Consider the following 6,011-nt stretch of genomic DNA (forward strand, 5'->3'; position numbering starts at 1 on the left):
TTAAGTCAGTTTAACACCGAAGTTCATTTTTACTGAAAGAGAGCCGTCCTTAAAAGGGTTGTTGCCACGGTAACCAACCGTTTAATTGAAGTCCTAGAACTTTATTGAGATGTGACACGTGTCAGCCAATCAGAACGAGTATTCTTCAACCGAGCTTTCCTAAAGTGAACTCTACAGAGTGTGGGTTACTTTGTGACACTGCTTTATGCGGGATCTTCTTTTGTCAGTGGATGGTTAAAAAGTGGGAAGTGAAAGCCAGTGGGTGAACTATGGGAAATAACAACCTAACAACCTAGCAACAATTACCTAGGCCCTGTGATAACATCTGCATTCCAACTCTCAGCATTTGTTAGTATGGAAACGAGGCTACATTAAACAAGACAGACTACAAGGCTACAAGGATTTGTGCTGCTGTAGCTATTCTCCTTTAGATCATTCATTTGCTTAGATATTAATTTAATTTGTTTGGCAAAATTTCCAGAGTGAGTGCTTCCAGGAACTCCTTCACAACCAACCACACATTAACTCATGCCTATCCAAAGGTGTCTCATAAAAAGAGATCTCAATCTCCCACTAGACACGTTCAGACAGTTAAAGGTCCAGTGTGGGGGATTTAGGAGCATCTTCAAATGGTAATCAATAATCATTGCTATGATTTCATTGCTTTATAGTCACTTGAAAATAAGAATCACTGTGTTTTTGTTACCTTATAATGAGCACATATGGAGCATAGACTATTATACGGATTGGGTCCTCTTCCACCCAGGGCCCCAGGAAGTGCGCTGGGCTTTGAAGCCAACTGTGCGTTCCAATACACATACTGCAAGACAAAGATTTAGTATGTCCCAGTACATAGTACATCAAATGCAGTATGCCAGAAATACCAGGATGTTCTACTGCATTGGGTCAAATTTTGTAGTGTGCAAGCCGGCATGTTTTTCTGGCTATTCTGACCCACAATCCTCTGCACAGCGGATGATATGTCACATCGACTGAGCCGCAAACAGATGTCAGCTTGACAGCTGTTTTACAGGTGTCAGAAGTCGCAGTGATAGACAACAGTGCTTTTAAGTAACTGATGATCAGTGAAATAGTAATCATAGGAATATTGATTAAGTAAACAAAATGATCATAAAAATTACAAACAACAAAAGGCTATAACTGTAAAAAAAAATTACAATAAAAGAGAAATGCAGATGTAATTTAGCTAATTTAATATGTTAGATCTACAATCTATGCAGTTAGAATGTTTGAGTTAAACTAAATACATTGCAAAGTAATATTAGCAGAGTTCTCCAGGTTGATCGCCGTCTCTGGCAAATTCGTTGAGTGGCATTTGTTTCATCTCCAAGGTAATGGATACAAAAGCAAGAAGGTAAAAGTTCAGGGTGTAATGTTATGAGAAAGTAGTCTGTCCTGATTGTGTGCATACTGCATGCAACAGTACATACTTCTTAAGGGCAGCTGCAGTACCTACTAAAAGTAAAAAGAAAAAGTATGCGATTTAGATTGCACCTTAATTTTCTTGGTGGTTAAACAGTGGAATTACAACTTCAGAGTCTGTCACATGATGCCATTAGGTCCATAAAGACTTTTCCTATAGATTTACATTGTAAAAGAGACCTCAGCAAATCAGTGGTTAAATTTTTTTGAGGGGCACACCCCGTGCGAAATGATTCATTTTTTACCAACAGAATTTGATTCATTTGATCCATAACATTTGGAGGGCAAGGCAGCTTTCTTTGTATAGCACATGTCATATACAAGGGCAATTCAAATTGCTTTCCAGAGCAAAAAAATTATGATAAAGGATACAGAAAAGAGTCAAGATAAAAAAGATATAGAGGGTAAAATTAATTACTAAATGATTTACAATTTTAAAGAAAATCACCATTAGAAATAGCACAAGTGCAGAAAAGAGGTGCAAAAATAAAAAGATTATTTAAAATGAATTAAAATTGAGTTTACAAAGAAGGTTGCAGTCATTACAGGGTGGAGTAGGCAGTGTGAAAAAGGAAAGTTTTTAGCTTTGACCTAAAAGTGTTCAGAGTCAGGGCTTGTCTTTCATCATCTGGGAGGTTATTCCAGGTTTGTGCTGCATGATGGCAAAATGCTGCTTCACCATGTTTTGTTCTGACTCTCTGGACAGTCAGTGGGCCGGCCCCAGATGTCCTCAGGGTCCTAAAAGTTTCATATGTCACAAGCATGTCAGAGATATATTTAGGTGCTGAGCCACAAAGTGGTTTATACACAAGCAGCAAGATTTTGAAATCAGTTTTCTGAGTGACAGGTGTAAGGATTTTAGAACTGGAGTAATGAGGTCATATTTCCTGGTTTTTGTCAGGACCCTAGCAGCAGCATTCTGAATAAGTTGAAGTGGCAAACATTTTGTCTCGAAAGTCCTACCAACAGACCACTGCAGTAATCTTGAATGTTACTGGTGTCAAGTGCCGCTGAGCACCTCCAACGCTGTATCCAGATCTCTTTACATCCATGCTTCCACTGAGTCGGCCATGTTGCTCTACAGTAACCCAGTACTGCCAAATTTAGACAGTGGCTCTAATACAGGGCCATTCATGTTTTTGTGCACCCCCAACATAGTTCTCCTACATGTCCTGCACATGGGAGTAATTTCAGTTCTGCAACCTCTCTGCCACTAAACACTACACACTGGACCTTTTCAGTTAAACGTATATTCCCATATATATAATAAAACAGATGTTCAGTTCTTTGCTGAGGAGACATCGGGTTGTGGAATCTATCTTTCAGCAGTCATGTAGATATTTAGTTTGGCGTATTGTTTTGTTGTGTTTAAAGCAGCATTCTGTTTAGCTTATCTTCCCAGTCATTCACCTCATTAGTATATTTGTTTCCTTTATGACAGGGAACTCAGGAAGGAGTCTATCAGCAGCCTTTCCCTGCTCCTCCCAGCCACCTCTCTACCCTGTACTTCCACTCCGGGCAAATTTAGCCGCAGTGGCCCCCTCTGTCACCCTTCAAGTGGTTTACACAGTCCTGTACTGGTGTAATTATGTGATCCTCCTCTGTGGGGTGTGGCCGTGTACAGAAATACAGCTGCTTATTTTCGCAACCACTTTTTCTTTAACCTCGTATCGCCTCTGCTGCTTGACATGTCGGTCCTCCTGGGTGTGCACTGCTTTCCAAGGTTTCTAAGACTAATGGTGAAACTCATATTTAATAACAAGGCACAGAGGGCCACCCGTTTGACATGTTAGTCTTTCTTTTTTTACAATCAGAGAGAAAAGATGGGGAACAGAAATAGGTCCTGGGGACTGTGCAATGGGAATCATATGTGAGACATTTAAAAAACACACACACAAGCACATCATAAGCTCACAAACACTGACTACTGTATAGAGAAGACTCCTAGTGTCAGTAGTCTATAATTTAAAACACATAGAGATTTTTAAAAATATATTTTAGAAATATGGAAATATACAGACAAGTTCAAACACAGCAAGACACCAATGTGAAACAGCCTAAATATTTATATACGTAAGTAAAAGTAGTAACACTAAAATATACTGTAAATATTACAAGAAAGAGTATCCATCAAGAGAATCAGATATTATTTATGTTAGGCTACCGTGTTGGATACTATTTATGTGTTCAGTAACATTTCAGTGTGGTGGTAAAGTGGAGTAGGCTAAAGTTTAATAGTTTTACATGCTATTGGGTCATTTTCTCATTCACACTGCATCATATTCTATACATTTAGTCATATATTTTGTATTTCAAATAATACAGTAATAAAACAGCCTATATCAGAAAAGCATCTATCGCTCAAATAAAAGAGGGAGTAAAATTAAGTGCTATATAGTGTATAAAATGGAAATTCTACGAAGGCTAAAGTACTACCTTTGAAATTGTACCTAACTTTCCACCACTAAAAACTTACACTTACACTGGGCAAATATTGTGTATTTTTCATTGATTCATTTAAATGATTGTTTAAAAACTTCCTGTAAGTGTTAAAGCGTGGGCATGTTTTGTCTCCTAAATGACGGGAACTTGCAGTTGAAGTAAAAGTGCTGAAGCATCAACTTGAAAAGCTGGTGTAACATTGTGTAACCTCTATAAATAAGTCAGGTTTAGCCCACATTTGTTACATCATCCACAGATCACCAAGGAACGTCTAATGAGGTGAGTTCATTTTGAACATGTATTAGATAGCCTACTTGCATTAATTTAGCTTCTATTTGCAGCTAAACTGATGGTAACATGATGGCTATAAAGGAATTAAGTAACACTAAAGCTAAGATTTATGATGAATTTAGGTTTTGGTTTGTTTGTTTGTTTGTTTGTTGTGTTTTGTTTGTTCTGCATTTTTGTGCTTTTATTGATAGTGACGGAGAGACATGAATGGGGCCAGAGAAGGAGAGACATTCAGCAAAGACTTGGAGCAGAGCCACTTCAGACTTCACCCATTTTCAAAATTCATACATTTTATTCCTATGGTCTAGTACAGTCCAAAAATATTAGTTAAAATGAATAACTGTCTCCCAAATCCAAAATCTAGAGTGCTAAAAGACAAATTTGTGATGTTTGAGGGGTAAAAATGTGTCGCCACTCAATAGGCAATGAATTGGGAAAGGTGTTCCAGATGACACTGAGAGCACCCAGGAAAATGTTCTGAGTATATGGGTACATTTTCTCTTTCAGAACTGAGATCACAATATCTACAATAAATAAAGCTCATTTGGGTATAAAAAAGAAACTTTCAATGGTTCCACAAAATCAGTCTCCCATTCATTGTCAATGGAGCAGTTCCAGATTCTATACTTGATGACATTACAAGTTTAAGACCTATCGTTAAACTTCAAATATTAGCCCGGGCTATTATTTGCTTAAATCACTTAAATCAACAGGCCGATATTCGTGACAGGCGTCTATATAGTACAGGCCTTTAATTCCTTTCATACAAAACTGTTGCTCAGCAAATACTGGGAAATAAATTGTTTATTTAACTGTGATTATTACTTGTATAAAAATAGCGCTTCAGAGAAATATATTATGAATCAGAGGGAGAGTGAATTACAACACTCATGGATTACGCACCCAGCATACTGATGCAACACCACTTTCTCCTGTTAAAACAGTAGGCTACTCACAACTTGGATTAAAAAAAACCTTTTGATTCTTTTGATCTGAGGACCCTTACAGACAAAAGGAATATGAATAACTTACAGGATAATCGAGGAACGGACACATAATTTGAGGTAGCCAGCAATCCAGTTTTATATATTTGTGTGGGACTTTGTGAAGGGTCAATTAAGACAGGCTTTTATTTGTCAAAATGTGTAGCTACAGCGAACGTGAGATGGATCAGTGGTTTGGTGCAGCTTTTGTAGTGATGCAGGCACTGCGCCAGACCGTCATGGCGGAGCAGAGTGGAGCGGAGCTGGAAGGCAAAGCTTTCGATTTACTCTTCCACTGACGTCCCAACCCTCACCCATGGTCATAAGCTCTGGGTAGTGACCAAAAGATACAGTGGCTGAAATGAGTTTCCTCCGTGGAGTGTCTGGGCTCAGCCTTAGAGATAGGATAAGAAGCTTGGACATGCGGAGGGAGCTCGGAGTAGAGCCGCTGCTCCTTCATGTCCAGAGGGGGCAACTGAGGTAGTTCGGGCATCTGATCAGGATGCCTCCTGGGCGCGTCCTATTGGAGGTGGTCCAGGCACGTCCCGCTGGTAGGAGGCCCCGGGATAGGCTTTGCTTGGCCTGCTGCCCCCTAAGCGGATGAAAATGGATGGATGGGAAGGTACTAGGGGACTAGGTGTTTAATTGGGACCAGGCTTTTAATTTAAGTTTAAGGGGTACTTGCTGGTTTCTAGCTTTGAAAGAGAGAAGCTTATGTTCATAAATATTTATTTCACTCTCCTTGGCCATGGAAATAACATATTGGAATTCTTCATTTAGGTGGTGTTCCCCTTTAATGCTATGCAACATAGTGACAATGAATTTATTTCAATTCTGTTTTCATGTTGGTTT

This window comes from Epinephelus lanceolatus, chromosome 5 (genome assembly GCF_041903045.1).
Source record: "Epinephelus lanceolatus isolate andai-2023 chromosome 5, ASM4190304v1, whole genome shotgun sequence".
NCBI lineage: Eukaryota > Metazoa > Chordata > Actinopteri > Perciformes > Serranidae > Epinephelus > Epinephelus lanceolatus.